The sequence below is a fragment of the Phyllostomus discolor genome, chromosome 8 (assembly GCF_004126475.2).
Source record: "Phyllostomus discolor isolate MPI-MPIP mPhyDis1 chromosome 8, mPhyDis1.pri.v3, whole genome shotgun sequence".
Lineage (NCBI taxonomy): Eukaryota > Metazoa > Chordata > Mammalia > Chiroptera > Phyllostomidae > Phyllostomus > Phyllostomus discolor.
The window spans coordinates 61,523,931-61,544,160 of NC_040910.2; positions in this window are offsets into that span (position 1 = coordinate 61,523,931).

The window sequence follows — 20,230 nt, forward strand, 5'->3', positions numbered from 1 at the left end:
TCTTGTTCTTCTCCTTCTGGCACCCTTATGATTCAGATGTTATAGCATTTAAAGTTGTCCCAAAGGTTCCTAAGCCTCTCCTCATTTTCTTTGTTTTTATTTGTTTCTTTATTCTTTTCCGGTTGAATGTTTATTTCTTCCTTCTGCTCCAAATCACTGAATTGAGTCCTGGTTTCCTTCCCTTCACTGTTAGTTCCATGTATATTTTTCTTTATTTCACTTTGCATAGCCTTCACTTTTTCTATTTTGCAACCATACTCAATCATTTCTGTGAGCATCCTGATTACCAGTATTTTGAACTCTGCATCTGATAGGTTGCATATCTCCTCGTCACTTAGTTCTTTTTCTGGTGTTTTTATCTGTTCTTTCATTTGGGCCATATTTCTTTGCCTGGGCGCACCTGTTAAATTGTAATGGGCAGAGCCTTAGGTATTCACCAGGGTGGGGCAACCCTCTTTTTTGCATTGTGACACTATATGTGGGGGAGGGGTCAGAGAGAGAACAATGCCACTTGCTCAACTCTTGCCCCACTTTCAGTCACTCCCCCCACTGGCCACAAGCAAATTGGGCCCTTCTGGTGCTGATTCCAGGGTGGGTGGGTTTGTGTATGTTCTAGGACCCTGGGGCTCTCTCCAACAAGCACTCCTATGAAGCTGGGAGTTTCTCCTGTGTTTGCAGCCCCCACAGGTTTTACAGCCAGAGGTTTTGAGGCTTTATTTCCCCCACACTGGAACTCTGAGAACCCACTCTTTCTGGGTCACCTCACAGGCCATGCTGCTCTGTGCCTCCCCCAATCACAAAATTGGGGTACATGTCTGACCTTCAAGGACAAATTTGGGTAACTTTTAAAAATCACTCATATTGCTCAGCAAAGTGCATGGAACTAAGTAGGTGCCTAAAGAGTATTGGGGGAAAATGAGGTTAAAAACAAACCTAAAATGGCCCTGGCCAGTGTGGCTCAGTTGGTTGGAGTGCTATCCTGTAATAAAGGGATTGCAGCTCAGTTCCCCATCAGGGCACACGCCTAGCTTGTGAGTTTGGTTCTGGTCCAGTCTTGTGTGATTCCCCATCCAGGCACATATGGGAGGCAACCATCGATGTTTCTCTCTCTCATCAGCGTTTCTCTCTCTCCCTTCCTCCTTCTCTAAAAAGCATTGAAAAAAAAGTTTTTGGATGAGGATTAAAAAAAAGGAAAAAAAAAACTAAGGCATGAGAGAAATTTTTGGAGTGATGCAAATGTTCTGAAATTGATTCATGATGGTAAGAATTCTGCAAATTTACTAAAAGTCATTGATTGTACATATAAAAACAGGTGAATTTTACAGTGTGTAAATTATACCTCAGTAAAGCTGTTTTAAAAACACAAACCAAATCTAACTTACTTGAGTGGCTAAAATGGAAAAGACAGAAAATGCCCAGGGCAGCTGCGATGTGTGAACGGACTCACCTGCATGGGAAGCGACTTGGCAGTATCTATGAACACTAACCAGATGCCTGCAATCCATGGCCCAGCAATCCCAGTCATGAGTGTACACCCAACAAAAATGTGTGTGTGTGTGTACATATCCTCCAAAGGCAACTTCTTTTTATTAAACCACTTCAAAAGAAGTTACAGGCACCATGACTACAGGGAAAGCTTTCATAGCTGAGCTGTAAATCCCTCCTCCAGCTTCCAGAATTTGATTTTGGCCTGAATGTAGTTGGAGTTCCTGCGGGATGCATCATGTGCTGTGAAACTGACCCAAGATTGTCCCTCAGCCTGCTGGACTTGGCTGGCAGGGTTATTCCTGGTAAAACCTGTAATTTATAAACTGTAGCTCTACTGAACACTGGGAAGTAGACATTCACCTTTACAGTGCTACTCAACCAGCACGGGACCCCAGAGCCAGTTGTTGGTTTACAAACTAGTCCCCATACACGGAGGGCAAGGAGAGGCCAAAGAAAGGGGCAGACCCTTATATATTGGTAGTTGGCAGGTTCAATAAGCGAGGGAACTTACATACAAGGCTTGCCTTGGGTGCTGCAAGATGCCAGAATTTTAAAAGATTATATAGAAGCTTTAACTGGGTTCAGTCACATATTCAATCCAGACAGTCTCAGCAACTCCTTACTCTCTCTTACTGCATCCTTGGAGTGGTTCCCACTGTGGGAATGGTGGGTGGAATATGCATTCCACCGGCAGGGGAGCAGATCTCCAATAAATCGGGGGTCAGTTCGAGGGTCAACTGATGGTCACATCCTCTCAAAGACCTCTTGCAACATTCCACCCCTTGTGACCAGCTCGTACAATGCTTACCCGCCCTTCCACAGTGTGCCCTGAGTGGTCAGCAAGGGTTTTCATTAGCATGGAGGTGGTTCATTTTTGGTGGCTATGTGGCTGTACTGGAGGCAGATAACACAGCAAGAGTATATGCACATGCAGGAGAAAACAGGGTAAGACAATGATTCCCAAAATAAATAATTTTTTTCCACCAAAAGCCCCATGATTTAAACCACTGACTTATTAAATCCTTTATTAATATCCTGGGGGTGGGATCACTCAGGGTATTTACTTGCATCCTCATGTGATTTAAGAAAGGTGACATATTAGAAGGCTTGCCAGGTCTGAACATATAGCATTCTGTGTAAAAAATGGTACAGATGCCCCCTGGTGTGGCAGTGATAGTATCCAAATTCATCTTATTTTGGAGGATGGCCTTTTTCATTAGATACACTTCATTAAGGACAGGTGTTGCTGGCTATCTTTTAAGGCAGGAGTGTCAAACTCATTTTCCCCGGGGACCACATCACCCTCATGGCTGCCTTCAAAGGGCCGAATGTAATTTCAAATCCTTAACACTTAAGGAGTAGTTACAGTTATACAGTCCTAAAATTATTTCGGCCCTTTGAAGGCAACCATGAGGCTGATGTGGCCCCCCCAGTGAAAATAAGTTTGATACCCTTGTTTTAAGGTTTGCTGGGTGAATTCAATCAGGGCTTCTATGTGTGCTATAATGTGGAGGGGACAGAGACAGCAGTGGAGCAGAGCAATGATCACAGAACATGCCCACCTGGCCTTGATGGAGGGAAGTTGGCAAATTCAGGACTTGACCTGGCTGTGCATACCATACATATTGACTGGGGGAGCCAGCACTGTCCAGTGAGAGGAGATGGACAGGGGTGGGACCACCCCTCCTTCCCTCTTTCAATGGTGCGTGTTCTGTTCCAGGCCTGGCTTATAGGAGGACAACGGGATCCCAGTGGACACTGAGCAGTTTCCCCTTGCCCAGGGGTGCCAAGTAACTCACCTAGCCCGGTGGGACATCTAACTGTAAATCCCAGGAGGTAATGCCCTTCCCAGGCATGATGGCACATTGTGTTCTTGCAGCACAGCACAGCATGCTGGTCCATGGTGAGAGGTGGGACACCAGTGGCCAGCCAACTGCCCACAGTAGAGGCTGGCCCACTGCAGCAAGCATGTTTTCCCTTATCTGTCTTGTATGCTCAGCGTGGTTCCTAAAACAAACACATTAAAACAGCTGGTGTCCTGGGGGCATCCTTATACTCACACAGCAGTCTACAGCATCTAACATAGGGGTCACCCCTCCCTACACAGAGATTGATGGCCAGCTGGGATGCCTCTTTCTCAAGGGCCATTTTTTTTCTTTTTTTTAAAAAGTATTTTACTTATTTATTTTTAGAGAGATGGGAAGGGAGGAAGAAACAGAGGGAGAAAAACATTGATGTGTGAGAGAGACATCCAGCTGGACCTGGCCCACAACCCGGGCATGTGCCATGACTGAGAATTAAACTGGCCACCCTTTGAGTGCAGGCCAGCACTCAATCCACTGAGCCACACCAGCCAGGGCCCAAGGGTATCTTCAGGCTCTTGGCTGGCTCACCAGTTGTTGGCTCACACACTGGCCCCTGTACACTGAGGTAAAGGACAGATCATTTGTCCTTGCCCTCAGGCAGGCTACTGTAGATTGGTACGTGGTGGGTCCAATAAGCAAGGGAACTTTCATGTGTGGCTTGTCTTGGGTGCCACAAAATGAGTACATCTCTGTATCTGCCATGCCAGAATCTTAAAAGTTCACAAAGAGGCAATACACATACATGCTGACTTCATGTATGTAGGTATGTATATTGTCTCAACAACACCTTACTCTCTTGAGGCTGGACAAGGGAGCAGGTGAAGAACCTCCAGTTGCCTGGGCTCAGCTTGATGGTCACACTGTGGTCCTGTCCTCTCGGTGACTTCCTCTAACATCAGTGACTTCTCTTTGCTGAAGTCACCTGCAACTAGAACATGCCCCACAGACAGTGATTAAGGACATGGGAATCTGTTTGTAAGGGTCCAAGTTCTCTGTCAAGCTACTGCTGTCTTCCCATTCCATATCCTTTCTAAGTAAATTTGGTGCTGGATGAGCCATTTATATTGTGAGTTTGATTGTCAGCCCTAACCTGAATCTTACTCTTGGGATGTTGTGGTAACTTTTCACCTCTAAATACTTAAGCATGCATCTCCTAAAAATGACCCAAAAGACATTATCACATGCAAGAAAAAATAAAATTCTATAATATCATCTCACATCTAGTCCATTTGCAAGCTTCCCCAACTCTCCCCACAATATTCTTTATAGCTGGTGTTTAAAAATAAGGATGCTGGGTCCTGGCTCAGTAGCTCAGTTGGTTAGAGCATCGTCCTGATACACCAAGGTTGTGGGTTCGATCCTCAGTCAGGGCACATACACGAAACCACCAACAAATGCATAAATAAGTGAAACAACAAATTGATGTTTCTCTCTCCCTTCCTCTCTATCTAAAATCAATAAATAAAAAACTTAAATTAAGGACACAATGGAAGATTGTCATCAAAGATTCTATGCTTGACCAAACTTTAGTTGACCTCCTCTTAGTCCATGTCGGCCCTATTCTTGGATATGTCCTCCCAGAGCCCAGCTGTAGCAGCGGTCTTGCAGAGTAAGTTTAGCCAGAATTCCCCATCCTCCATAGCTGATTACCCTTGGTATGTGGCCAAATTCCTTGTCCACTACCATCCCCCCAAGTGATGTCCATCACCCTAGCCTGCTTTTAGCACAATTCCATTTTGGTGTCAGCCAGAATCCTCCCTGAGCCCTGATGTTTCCTCTTAGTGTTTTCCCATCCATCCTGCCCTTTGGTTGTGAATTCCTGCATTTCCTTGCTGTCCTCAGTGTTGAACCCGGGCCTGCATGGAGGTCTCTTTCCCCTGTTGCAACAGTTCCTGAGTAAAACCTGTCTTGACCACTTTAACTCAGGTTCTGGTTTTGCATTGACATTGTGAGATTGGGAGATTTTATGAGTAGAGCCTCAAAATGGCATAAATCACATACAGGCCTGTTGCCAGCACGCAGTCGCATAGCCCCACTATCAGGATACTGGGAAACAAAATTTCTCAGCATGCCCACGAGGACACCTGTATGATTGAACCAGGCATTGTTATTATTGCGGGAGTTCATAGGAGGGCAATAAGATCATAAGACAGTGATAACATTAATGGCCATTGTTAGTCATTTCCCTAGTACCTGTTGTCCCCCTTCTAATACTTTCCCAATTTCCATACCTCAGGGGGAATTGGCGCTGCCTTCAGTACCACTGGGAGAGCGAATGGTGAGTTCAGACCAGCCTTCCTTGGTTGGCAACTGAAAGCACTTGTGGGTTTCTTTCCAGATAAATCTATGGTAAGAATGATTTTGTCTTACTTGCCCCCTCCGGTCTCCAGTCTGCGGTGATGTGAGACCCTGCGCATCCCACCTTTGTCGGTGGGGTCAGTGGTGGACCAATCACCACAGAGGAGTCTTGGACTGCGTGGCGACTCCAGAGCTGCACGGCCACCCTTGCCACCCCCAGGACAGAAAACCCTCCCTGCCTCATTCTAAGCAGACTTGGCCGGGGATTTCCTCTGGCTAGGGGTGTTGTTAAACAATGATTTCTTCTGGAAACACTGTAAGGCAGGCTTTATTCAAGAGGGGCGAGATAAGTGTGGGGCCGCTGCAACGGGGTCTTGCAACTCCGAATACAATGAGGAAAAGTGGAGGTGATTGGTGGGAAAAGCACTAAGCCAAAACATGAGGGTCACCCACCTAAGTAGAGTCTTGCTGAAGACAGGCCAGGGTGATCAGCCCTCCTGGGGGGCCAGCAGGGTGAGGGACTCAGTTACTAGAGGGAGATCAGGTAGATATTGAGGGTGGGGATGCTGGCTATACTGACTTGGCAGGATCCTTGCTAACGCTGGGTATTGCAGATATGGACACAGACGCCCATCAAGTTGGAAAAAGTCCAGGCCTAGCTGGAAAAGCACCCAAAGGACCCTAAATAGAATTTGGTCAGATGTGAGCAAAAGCTTCCCAGCAGAAGCTTCAAAGGTCCATGGGAGACTAGCAAAGCTCCCTTTCTCTCTGCGGTGAGATGGACAGTGTCCCACGTAGGGGCTGCTTCTTATGGCTGGGCCATGGGGTTGGTGATGTGGGGTGGATCTCCCAGGTGGCCAAGAGTGGGCACATAATGAGAGAAATGATTCTTCATCGATGTAAGCCAGCAATAATTTGGGGTTCATTTCTTACTGCAGCAGAACCTGGCCCAGCCCGACCTATAGAGAAACCTTTATTTCCCCATACAGTGGTGCCCCCTAGACAGGACAGGCTTGCTATGGGCAGCTCTAACCCACTTGCTGAGGCTGAGGTGGAGCCTGTTTCCCTGCAGCTGCTGTCTTGGTCCCAGCTCATCCCATGGCCTCTGGTCTAGGCCAGTTGCTCCCTCTCGTGGGACAGCCCTGCAGTGACTTGCAGGTGGAGGAGCCTCTGCAGGGTCTGTGCCCCTGGCTTCCAGGAAGAGCTCTGCTATGTGACAAAGTCTTTTGGCACCAAGCCTAGGGCTTGTGATTATTTCAATGGCCTTCATTTATATTTCAGAACTAAATTATTTTGTGACATCCAAAATTTTTTAAGACCTTGCAAAAACAAATATTAATAAATGTTTAATTTAATGCCTATAAAACCCCCAATCTCTTTTTTGTTATATCTAACTTCATTTTCAGGACAGTGGGAAAATGTGGCTTACATTTTCTCACTTTGTAAGAATTCCCTGTAAAGTAAGATGAAGGAGGGTTATATCCATGGCCAAATGATTTCAGAAGCAAAGTCATAATTTTTTTTCAAATTTTATATTATAGCAAAGAGTTACATTTTCTGTGATATGTGGGTATGCTTTTAGGTATTTGGTAGGGAATGTGGAGGGAGCATCTAAAGGCAAAAACTTGAAAGAAGGTCTTCATGCTGTTAGTGGTCCTTCATGGGACATGGTTTAAGTACCCTCCCCACCTGAGATGCAGATGGCTAGCAGCTCCCCGACATCCACTTTCTCCTTCCTCCTTCAGATCAGAGTTCCTAAATAGTGGTTCTCAAATGTGACAAGGAGACGACAACATTGGCTCCCATGGAAATGTGTCAGAAATACAGATTCTTAAGTTCCACCACAGCCTTTCTGATTCAGAAACTTGGGGGTTGGACCAGGCATTGTGTGTTTTATCAATCCCTCTAGTTGATTAGGTTATGATACTCACCCAAGTTTAAGAACCACTGCTAATGCTCTCCGAGGGCAGCAAAGAACTCAGCAAGGAATTCATTTCCTAGCTTCCTCTGCTGCTGGCTGTGGCCATGGGGCTGAATTTTAGCAAGATGTAAGTAGAAGTGTTGGGACTTCCAGAAAGTATCCTTGAAAGGAAGAGGTCCTTCCTTGAACTTCTCCTTCAGCTGCTGGCCTGAAATGCAGTTGTAATGACTGGATCTCTGGCAGCTATTTTGAATCACAAGAATGACTCCTAATATTTATGATTAGTGGAGAGATGAGATAGCTTGCCTGAGTCCCTGAGACTTTATGTAGCTGCCATTATGAGAGAGAAATAAACTTCTGTCTTATGTAAGCCACTGTTATTTTGCTTTCTGTTATCCATAGCTGTATCCTAACTGATACACTGTCCAGACAGTGGCCTGAGGAGGTGGTTACTGCACTTTCTCACCATGCCCTCAGATCTGGGTCTGATTCTTCTCTGCCTCCTGAAATCCTACCCTCTCTGTGGCCTAGTTCTACAAAGCTTTTCCACCTCACCCACTTCCCCAGCACATGACCCTTACTTCTCTTTCGGCACTGAGAGGCATAACCTGCCAGGCCCATGGCAAGGCAGGGACCAGGGAAAGGGGAGAAAGGTCTGGGGAAAGCAGCCATTGATCTGCCTTCTGTCCTTAAAGATGAGTTTTACCTTTCCTAGAATTTCCTGGAAAGGGAATCACGCAGTATGTAGTATTTCCTGAGTGTTCCCTTCACTTATGAAATATTTTTAAATATATTATATTGATTATGCTATTACAGTTGTCCCAATTTATGCCCCTTCACCTACCTCCATACACCTTTCCCCTCTGGCAACCATCAAAACACTCTCTGTTGCCATGACTGTCTCTGTTCTTCTTGTTTGCTTAGTTCGTTTTTTGGATTCAATTGTTGATTGATACGTATTTATCTCTGTTTTATTGTTCATAGTTTTTATCTTCTTCTTTTTCTTAAAAAAGTACCTTTAACATTTCATGTAACAATGGTTTGGTGATGATGAACTACTTTACCTTTACCTTATCTGAGAAGCTCTTTATCTGCCTTTCCATTCTAAATATCTTTGCTCGGTAGAGCAATCTCAGCTGTAGGTCCTTGCTTTTCATGACTTTGAATATTTCTTGTCAATCCATTCTGGTCTGCAAAGTTTCTTTTGAGAAATCAGCTGATAGTCTTATGGGAACTCCCCTGTAGTTAACTCTTTGCTTTTCTCTTGCTGCTTTTAAGATTCTTTCTTTATCTTTAACCTTTGGCATTTTAATTATGATGTGTCTTGGAATGGGCCTGTTTGCCTCCATCTTGTTTAGGTCTCTCTGTGCTTCTTACACTTGCGTGTCTATTTCCTTCACCAAATTAGAGAAGTTTTCTTTCCTGATTTATTCAAATAGATTTCCATTTCCTTGCTCTCTCTCTTCTCTTTCTGGCACCCCCATGATGCGATGCGAATGTTGGAACACTTGAAGTTGTCCAGTGGCTCCTTACACTATGCTCATTTTGGGGGATTCTTTTTTTTTTCTTGTTGTTCTGCATGGTTGTTTTTTGCTTCCTTATGTTCCAAATCATTGACTTGATTCTAGCTTCATCCATTCTATTGTTGTTTCTCTGTAAATTGTTCTTTATTTCAATTAGTGTATCATTTGTTTATGACTGGGATCTTTTTTATGCTGCTGAGGTCCTCACTAAGTTCCTTGAGCATCCTAATAACCAGTGTTTTGAACTCTGCATCTGATAGTTTCTTATCTCTATTTTGTTTAACTCTTTTTCTGGAGTTTTGATCTGTCCTTTCATCTGGTCCATGTTTCGTTGTCTTCTCATTTTGGCAGCCTCCCTGTGTTTGTTTCTATGTATTAGATAGAGCTGCTTTGACTCCTTGTCTTGGTAGTGTGGCCTGATGTAATAGGTGTCCTATAGGGTCCAGTGGCACAGCCTCCCCTATCACTCAAGCTGGGTACTTGAGGTGCACCCTTTGTGTGGGCAGAGTACACCTGCTTCTTGTAGTTGAGACTTGACTGCTGTTGGCAGATCATTGGGAGGGATTTAGCCAGGCCAATCAGCTGCAAGGACTGGCTGTGACCACTGACCACCAATCTCTGCCCTCCACGGAGGATCAGCTGTGCAGGGGCAGAGTGGTGGTACTATAATGTGGTCTGTAGCTGTCCACTGGGTGCACAGGCTCTGGGGTTTCCTGGTAGGTGTAGGCCAAGGTCAGCCCCCTCCTGTGTTTTGCCCAGGGCTAACCTGCCTGGGCTATGAAGCAATCCTAGATGGTTGCTACTTGTGCTGGTCTTGGAGATTCCTGGGAAAAGCCAAACTGCTGCTAGCTGACAAGCCTGGGCCCACTTAGCAAGAGGTACATGGGCTGGGGGCTCACTGAGGCAGGCTGTGGCTTATTTGAGAGTATTTAGGAAGTTGTGAGGCATGAGCCAATTCCAGCCATTCATATGGAAAAGTCTCTGTTAACAGCTTGGGGGGCCCATAAGTTGGGTAAGACAGAGTTTCAGGGGGTCTCCAAGGTAGGGAAAAGTATTAGGTTGATAGAGTCTCAGATATGGCACCTGCCTGCTGGCTCTGTGGCTCTGTGGAGGGAAGACTCAGAAAAAGGACAATGGCCTCTACCAGACACTTCAGTTTCTCCCTGTATTCCACTAGTGCCTTTTAAGTTGCTACCCTGTTGCCGGAACTCAGAGGGAGTGAGTCTGAGTAAGGCTTTGTGTGGGTTCTTTAAGAGGAACTGCTTGGGACTACAGAAGTTTCTTCCTCCAACTCAATCCCCACTGGTTTTTGCAGCCAGAAGCTATGGGGACTATTTTCCTGGCACTGTAACCCTGGGCTGCTAGGTATGGTGTGGGGCAGGTACTCCACTCCTGAGATATTTCTCCCAAATCTTTATCCACCACATGTGGGTGTGGGACCAGCCTGTTCCATGTCTCTGCCCTCCTACCTGCCTGGATGAATGTGGTTTCTTTAATTCTGTAGTTGTCAGACTACCATTCAAGTGGATATGATGGTTATGAGTGATGGTTGTATAATTTAGTTATAATTTTGATGTGGTTGTGTGAGGAGGTGAGCCATGATTACCTGTGCCACCATCTTAACCATAAATTATTTGTCTTCTTCTGACTGGCTTATTTCACTTAGCATAATATGCTCTAGGTCAATTTATTCTGTCTAGGCCCATTTATTCTGTTGCAAATGGGAAGATTTCGTTATTTTTTATGGCTGAGTAATAGTCCATTCTATATGTGTACTACAAGTTTCTTATCCACTCGTCTGTTGATGGGCACTTGGGTTGCTTCCAGATCTTGGCTATTGTAAGTAGTACTGCAATGAACATAGGGGTGCATATATTCTTTTGAATTAGTGTTTAGGGTTTCTTTGGAAATAAACCAGCAGTTGAATCACTGGATTATAAGGAAGTAACTTTTTTTTTAAATAGCGACTTTTTTTTAAAGATTTTATTTTTTTATTTTTAGAGAGGGAAGGGAGGGAGATGGAGAGAGAGAGAGAGAAACATCAATGTGCAGTTGCTGGGGGTCATGGCCTGCAACCCAGGCATGTGCCCTGGCTGGGAATCAAACCTGCGACACTTTGGTTCACAGCCCGCACTCTGTCCACTGAGCTATGGCAGCCAGGAGGAAGTAACATTTTTAAAAAATATTTTACTTATTTATTTTTAGATAGGGGGAAGGAAGGGAGAAAGAAAGGGAGAGAAACATTGGCCTGCAACCCAGGTGTACGTCCTGCCTTGGGAGTTCAATCCACAACCTTTAGGTTTGCAGGCCAGTACTCAATCCACTGAGCCATGGCAGCCAGGACTGGCAGTTACATTTTTAATTTCTGAGGATCCTCCATACTGTTCTCCACAGTGGCTGCACCAGTATCCATTCCCACAAATAGTGCATGAGGGTTCCCTTTTCTCCAGATCCTTGCCAGTACTTGTTGTATGTTGATTTATTGATGATAGCCATTCTGACAGGTATGAGGAAATATACAAGGCTTTTTAAAAAAGATTTTATTTATTTATTTTTAGAGAGGGAAGGGAGGGAGGGAGGGAGGGGGAGAGAGAGAGAGAGAGAGAGAGAGAGAGAGAGAGAGAGAGAGAGAGAGAGGCATCAATGTGTGGTTGCTGGGGGCCATGGCCTGCAACCCAGGCATGTGCCCTGACTGGAAATTGAACCTGCGATGCCTGGTTTGCAGCCCATGCTCAATCCACTGAGCTACGCCAGCCAGGGCTTATACAAGGCTTTTTGATGGACTTTTTTTTTTTTTTCATTTCTTTTGGATAAATACTTAGGAGTGTGATTGCTGGGTCTTGTAGTAATTTTGTTTAACAATATAAGAAACTGCCAAACTCCTGCGAAGTTGTACTATTTTAGATCCACACTTGCAATGTGTGAAGGTTCTGGCTTCTCCATACCCTCCTCCACATTCAGAATTCTCAGTCTTAATTTTAGTCATTTTCATGCATATATAGTGATCCATCACTGCAACTTTAATTTATACTCTTCTGGAGGCTAATGATATCAAGCTTTTCATGTGCTTTTCTTTGCCGCATATGTCTCCTTTATTTTAGCATCTAAGTCATATGCCTATTTTGAAAATTGGATTATTTGCTTTCTTTTTATTGATTTTTTGAGATGAAATTCAAATAATGTATATTTAATCATTACTCATTTCTAAAGCACACAATTCAATAACATTCACTACTTTTACAATATTGTGCAACCAGCACCTCTTTCACTTCAAGATATTCCTATCACTGCAAAATGAAACTCCATAACCATTAAGCAGTCGTGACCCATCCTCCTTCTCCCCAGCTTCTAGCAAGTTACCAATCTGCTTTCTGTTCTATGAATTTACCTATTCTGGATATTTAATATTTCCTATGAATAGAATCATACAATATATGGCTTCTTTCACTTAGGATAGTGTTTCTGAGTTTCATGCATATTGTACATGTGTCATAGTTCCTTTTTGTAGATGATTAATATTCCATTGTATGCACGGACCACATTTTGTTTATCCATTCATCTGTTGATGGACATTTGGGTGTTTTCCACCTTGGTGACTGAATAGCACTGCTGTTCACCTTTATATTTGAATATTTATTTGAACACCTGTTTTCAATTCTTTTGGGTGGATTCCTAGGAGTGGAACTGGTTAGTCATATGGTAACTTGACTTTTAACTTTTTTTCAGAACTGCCAAACTGTTTTTCAGAGTGGCTGGACCATTTTACATTCCCATCAACAATGTGTGAGGGTTCTGATTTTTCCACATTCTCACTAACACCTGTTATTTTCTATTTCTTTTTTATTTTTAATCTTCAGTGGAGGATATGTTTATTGGTTTTAGAGAGAAAGGAAGGTGGAGGATGGGGAGAGAGAAAGAGTTAGAGCGGGGGGAGGGAGGGAGAGAGAAACATCGATGTGAGAGAGAAACATCAATGGTGTACTTCTTGGACATGTTCCGATAGGGGATCAAACACTAAGTATGTGCCGTGACCAGGAATCAAACTGAACCTGCAAACTTTGTGTGTGTGTGTGTGTGCGCATATATGTATATTGGATGACACTCTAACCAACTGAGCCACCTGGCCAGGGCTTTTTTTTTTTTTTTAAGTTAGTTTTATTATGGACAACCTATTGTGTGTGAAGTGAACCTTAGGATTGATTTTTTTAATAGCACTTTATAGTTCCTGACCAGTGTGGCTCAATTAGTTGGGTGCCTTCCCACAAAGTGAAAGATTGCCCATTCGATTCTCAGTAAGCACACATGCCTGGATTGTGGGTTCGGTCCCTGGTCGAGGTGTGTATGAGGGGCAACTAATCAACGTTTCTCTCCCTCTCTTTCTCCCTGCCTCCTGCACCTAAAAAAAAATAGTGCTTTATATATAATTCCTTTGCCAGATATATATATTGTGAGTATTTTTCTCTCAGTCTGTGTCTTTTGATAATAGGCAAATAAAAATTTTTAAACTTACTTACTTATTTATTTAAGTATATTTTATTGATTATGCTATTACAGCTGTCCCAATTTTTTTCTCCCCTTTACCCCCTCTTCGCCCTGTACTCCCCCCCTCCAGCATTCACCCACCCTTAGTTCATGCCCATGGGTTGTACCTATAAGTTCTTCGACTTCTCTTATTTTCTATATTATTCTTAACCTCCCCCTGTCTATTTTGTGCCTACAAATTATGCTTCTTATTCCTTGTTCTCTTTCTTCTACATTCTCCCTCTCCCTTCCTCTCCCCACTAATAATCCTCTATGTGGTCTCCATTTCTGTAATTCTATTCCTGTTCTAGTTTGCTTAGTTTTTGTTTTTTAGATTCAGTTGTTGATAGTTGTGACTTTGTTGTCGTTTCACTGTTCATAGTTTTGATCTTCTTCTATTTCTTAGATAAGTCCCTTTAACATTTCATATACTAAGGGCTTGGTGATGATGAACTCCTTTAACTTGACCTTATCTGGGAACCACTTTACCTGCCCTTCCATTCTAAAGGAAAGCTTTGCTGGATAGAGCAACCTTGGATGTAGATCCTTGCCTTTCATGACTTGGAATACTTCTTTCCAGCCCCTTCTTGCCTATAAGGTCTCTTTTGAGAAATCAGCTGATAGTCTGATGGGAACTCCTTTGTAGGTAACTGTCTCCTTTCCTCTTGCTGCTTTTAAGATTCTCTCCTTATCTTTAATCTTGGGTAACTTAATGATGATGTGCCTTGGTGTGTTCCTACTTGGGTCCAACTTCTTTGGGGCTCTCTGAGCTTCCTGGACTTCCTGGAAGTCTATTTCCTTCTCCAGATTGCGGAAGTTTTCTTCATTGTTTGTTCGAATAAGTTTTCAAATTCTTGCTCTTGTTCTTCTCATTCCAACACCCCTATGATTCAGATGTTAGAGCATTTAAAGTTGTCCCAGAGGTTTCTAAGCCTCTCCTCATTTTTCGAATTCTTATTTCTTCATTCTGTTCTGGTTGGATGTTTCTTTCTTTCTTTTGTTACAAATCATTGATTTGAGTCCAGGTTTCCTTCCCTTCACTGTTGGTTCCCTGTATATTTTCCTTTATTTCACTTTTTATAGCCTTCATTTCTTCCTTTATTTTGTGACTAAGCGCAACCATTTCTATGAGCATTCTGATTACCAGTGTTTTGAACTCTGTATCACATAGGTTGTCTATCTTCCTGTCACTTAGCTCTTTTTTTTTTCCTTTGGAGTTTTGTTCTGTTCTTTCATTTGGGCCATATTTCTTTGTCTCGGTGCACCTGTTATGTTACAAGGGGGTGGAGTATTAGGTATTCGCCAGGTCAGGACAACTCATTCCACTGTGTTGTGGCACTGTCTGTGGGGGAAGGGTCCAAGAGGGAACAATGAACTCCCCACTTTCCAATGAACTCTCCTGTGAGGCTGGGAGTTTCTCCCACTGTGGCAATTCCCACAGTATTTTACAGCTAGTTTTGCATCATTAGTTTTCCTGTCCAGTCAGCCCCACCTCACTTGCCTGTTCAGCCACCTTGCTCAGACACCTCTCTGGCTCAGTTGCCTGTCTCCCATCTCCGCCCCTTTTACTGGTTTGGGTGAATGTTTCTTTAACTCCTTGGTTGTCAGAGTTCCATGCAGTTTGATTTGCTGGCACTTCTGGTTGTTATGGTTTTTAAACTGGTTGTTATCCCTCTTTTGGTTGTGTGAAGAAGTGAAGCGTTTCTATCTACACCTCCATCTTCACCAGGCTGTTGACTTCTGTTTGACCCAGTACATATTTTCTTGTTTCCTACCGATTCAAGCAAAACTTACATGGTGGGGGAAAAATAGGCCAGGAAACACTGTCTATGTCGCTACCCTTCAAGGCCAGGCAGGTTCATGGTATTCACACAGATGGAAAAATATTCACAGAGTCATTGGGATGTCTGGCATGCCTTTATTCATGGGTGGGTGAGCCATGCATGCTGCAAGCTACGTGTCTATCTGCATGTCTCATGCCATGGTCCAGCTCCCCAGCATGACACCCATTGTGGCACCTGTCCCCTTGTGTGTCTCTCATCATTATCACCCCCAGCAGGGAGTCTCTATCTGTTTAAATATTAGAGGGGAACGAAGCCAGCAAGATGACAGAAATTATATAATATAACATGATTCCATGCATGCGAGTCCACTTCATGTTATGGGAATAGTTTATTTGACCCAGTCTCAAGGCTATGAGAACACTAGTTAGCAAGCCCATCCAAAGCTATAGCAATACTGCTTATCTTAGCTACCCAGACACCTGGGTGAGGAAGCTAGACTGCCTCCACTTACCCTATGCTGACTGTCCACTTGGCCATGTTAAAAAATGGACAGTATCAACTTCTGGCCAAGATGGAGGTGTAGGTAGACACACTGTGCCTCCTCACACAACCAAAATAAAGACAACTGCCCTGGCTGGCATAGCTCAGTGGATTGAGCATGGGCTTCGAACCAAAGTGTCGCAGGTTTGATTCCCAGTCAGGGTACATGCCTGGGTGGCAGGCCATGACCCCCAGCAACCACACATTGATGTTTCTCTCTCTCTCTTTCTCCCTCCCTTCCCTCTCTAAAAATAAATGAAAAAATAAAATCTTTAAAAAAATTTTTAAAAAGACAACAAAAATATAGAAACAAAATAACAACCAGAACTGACAGAAAATTGAACTATATGGAAGTCTGACAACCAAGGAGTTAAAATAGGCACGTTCATCCATACCAGTAGTAGGGGTGGAGTTGGGTGGCCGGGTGCACAGGGGTTTTGGCAAAAAAAAAAAGCGGTGGCATGTTGGGAACCGCCCTGACTGGTATCAGAAGCTGAAACCCCCACCTAGGCTAAGGCTGAGGGAATGCCCTTGGAACCGTAAGCCAGCAAGGAGACAAAAGCTTACATCACTGGCAGGAATGCTGCTTCTGCTGCTTTATTCATAACTGAACCCCAAAAAGCTTGGTTGGTTAGCCAAAGACGGGTAAGATTCCCTAAGCCAGGCACGATCACTTTGGGAGGCCCCCCAAAAGAAGGACTTGGGGGGCTGCAGCAAAAGAGGGTGACGGACCCTCGCTCCTCGGCTTTGACATAGCCTGAGTTCTCATCGTCTGGGAGAAAATCTCCTTATTGCCTTAGTTCCTGTGCTAAGCCTGAAACAATGACAGGGTGGTGCAGCTCTGTGCTGAAAAGGGCAGATTCCCCGGGTGATCAGGCCTAAGAAAGAACACGTAAATTACTGTGAAACCTTCTTTGTTTAGAATGCTCTCAGTTGAATGAGAAGGGTCCAAGGAGGAAGTTTGTTCCTCAAAGTCTTACGGCTCTTTGACCCCCACTCAATAGACCAGCAGATTTCCTTGTTTTCTATGGTTCCTTACTTCCCCCTGATAAGTACTGTACTTTACCTGAATTATTATGCAAAATGAGCCCAATAAAAGCAGGTATGGACTGTAAATCAGGGCCCTCCCCAGTAGGGGGGGTGGCCATTTCGTCTCTACTTCCCCACAGAAACTGGTTTGTCTCTGTGCATGTGTGTTTTTTTTCTCGTGTGTTTTTCGGCGAGCCATCCTCAGCGTTCCGTGGTCACTGCTGGCCGGTGACCCATGCGCAACAGTGGCACAGGGCACACAAGGCAGCAGCTGACAAACCCCAGGTGTGCAAGTCTGAAGCGGGTGGACCCTGGGTGCAGGTTGACAACAGGCAGACCCAGCGAGGTGGCGATTGTGCAGTGGGGACACAGCGTGCAAGGCAACTGGCTGACCGGGGGTCCCACATTCCATGCAGATAAACCTGGTAAAACTGGAGGGTGAGACAGACTCAGCAACCCAGGGTCCCAGTGCTGGGAAATAAAGCCTGAAAACACCAATTGAAAACACCTGTTGTGATAGAGGCACAGGGAGAGACTCCCAGACTCACAGGAGACTTCGTTGGAGAGATCCACAGGGTCCTAGAATGTACACAAGCCCACTCACCCAGGAATCAGCACCAGAAGGGCCCAGTTTGCTTGCGGGAAGTGGTGGAAGGGACTGAAAGCCTACAGAGCATGGAGCAAGCACCATTGTTCCCTCTCAGACCCCACCTCTACATACAGCATCACAACTCAGCAACTGGATTGTCCCGACCTGGTGAAAAACTAAGGCTCTGCCTTTCATATGTAACAGGCACGACAAGACACACACACACAAAAGACCCAAACAGAAGAGCAGAACAAAGCTCCACAGCAAATACAACTAAGCAACAAAGAGATAGCCAACCTATCAGATGCATAGTTCAAAGCACTGGTGATCAGGATGCTCGCAGAATTGGTTGAATTTGGCCGCAAATTAGATGAAAAAAATGAAGGCTGCACTAAGTGAAATGAAGGAAAATGCACAGGGAACCAATAGTGATGGGAAGAAAACTGGGACTCAAATCAATGGAGTGGACCAGAAGGAAAGAATGAAAAAACAAAAATTCAAAAAATGAGGAGAGGCTTAGGAACCTCCAGGACATCTTTAAATGTTCCAACATCTGAATTATAGGGGTACTAGAAGGAGAAGAGGAAGAGCAACAAGTGGAAAAGTTATTTGAACAAATAATAAAGCAGAACTCCCCCAATCTGGAAAAAGAAATAGACTTCCAGGAAATCCAGGAAGCTCAGAGAGTCCCAAAGAAGTTAGACCCAAGGAGGAACACACCAAAGCACATCATAATTACATTACCCAAGATTAAAATGAAGGAGAGAATCCTAGAAGCAGTAAGAGATAAGGAGGCAGTAACCTACAAAGGAGTTCTCATCAGACTGTCAGCTGATTTCTCAAAAGAAAACTTGCAGGCTGGAAGGGGCTGGAAAGAAGTATTCCAAGTCATGAAAGGCAAGGACCTACATCCCAGATTGCTCTATCCAGCAAAGCTCTCATTTTGAATGGAAGGGCAGATAAAGTGCTTCTCAGATAAGGTCAAGTTAAAGGAGTTCATCATCATCAAGCCCTTATTTTATGAAATGTTAAAGGGACTTATCTAAGAAAAAGAAGATAAAAAACATGTACAGTAAAATGACAGCAAGCTCACAATTACTAACAAACAGGCCTAAAACAAAAACAAACTAAGCAAACAACTAGAACAGGAACAGAATCACAGAAATGGAGATCAGATGGAGGGTTAGCAACAGGAGTGTGAAGAGGAGAGAGGGGGAAAAGGTACAGAGAATAAGTAGCATGGATGGTAGGTAGAAGATGGACAGGGGGAGGGTAAGAATAGTATGGGAAATGTAGAAGCTAAAGAACTAATAACACATGGACATGAACTAAAGGAGGGAGAATGTGGGTGGGAGGGGGTGTGCAGGGTGAAGGGAAATGAAGGGGGGAAATGGGACAACTGTAATAGCATAATCAATAACATAAAATTTAAAAAATAAAAAGGAGCCATTTAAGTAGTTAAAAAAATGGACAGTACCTAGTGTTGGTGAGGATAAAGAGAAATGGTGCTCTTCACCTATCTGGTGACAATGTAAATTGGCACAAAATTTTCTGGGGGACACAATTTTAAAAGGGCATATACCTTTTGATCAAATAAGTTTACTTCTAGAAATTTAGTATGAGGAAATACTTGAGCAAAAGTACAAAGTCAGGTTGTGTAGGTTAGTAAAAGCATTCAGACTTAGAGATGTGTTGAAAATGTCCTAACAAGTGTAGCTCATAGAAAGTGGTTGGTATCTGTGTGCCTGGTGATAACTCACCTGGTCACCATGACAACCCTATGAGGTAAGTGGCTGTGATCGTTTCCATCTTACAGGTGAGGAAGCCAGAGTAAAGAGGAAAAGAATTTGCTGGAGGTCACATGGCTGGTGAGAAGAAGAGAAGATACGTGGACATAGGATGTCTGGTTCCTGAGTCTGCCATCTTGAGTCCATGGCATAACTGCAGCACTGATGACATTGACCAAAGTTCATTATTATGGAACTATGTCTGCAATAAATTAAGTAAGAAAAGGAGGTGAAAAATGTCAAGAGTGGTTTTCTCTCCATGGTGAGATAATGGCAAATATCTTTTAAACTTTTCTTTACTCTTTTTACAACATGTAAATATTAATAATCACACAGGACAATGAAGCTCCTTTCATTTAGGGGGCAAATAGAAAAAGGAGAAAACCCAGAGGATGAGGGAAAGGATTCAGTGATGGAAATTTCCAAGGTCACCTTGATTAGTAGTGACCAGACCCTCAGCCTCTGCAGCCTCCCACAGACAGACTAACTGCCATGATCCTCCAATTGAGGGGAATCCAAAGCCTTATTATATATTCTTTTTTAAAGTATATTTTGTTGATTATGCTATTACAGTTGTCCCATTTTTTCTCTCTCTCTCATCTGCACCCTCTCTCCTCTCAGCATTCCCCGCCCTGCCTTAGTTCATGTCCATGGGTCATACATATAAGTTCTTTGGTTTCTCCATTTCCTATACTTGTTTATTTTTGATGGCTAGAGAACAGCTGCCTCTGGTGGTGTCTCTTTCACGGACTCCACAGAAAGATTATTCCCCATCCCAAATTCCCACACAGCTACTAATCTGAGTGCCCACTTTTTAAAGGGAAGCAATCTGTCCCAGGTCATTTCTGCAAGGAGGAGACAGAATTCAGACCCTGGTCTTGGTGA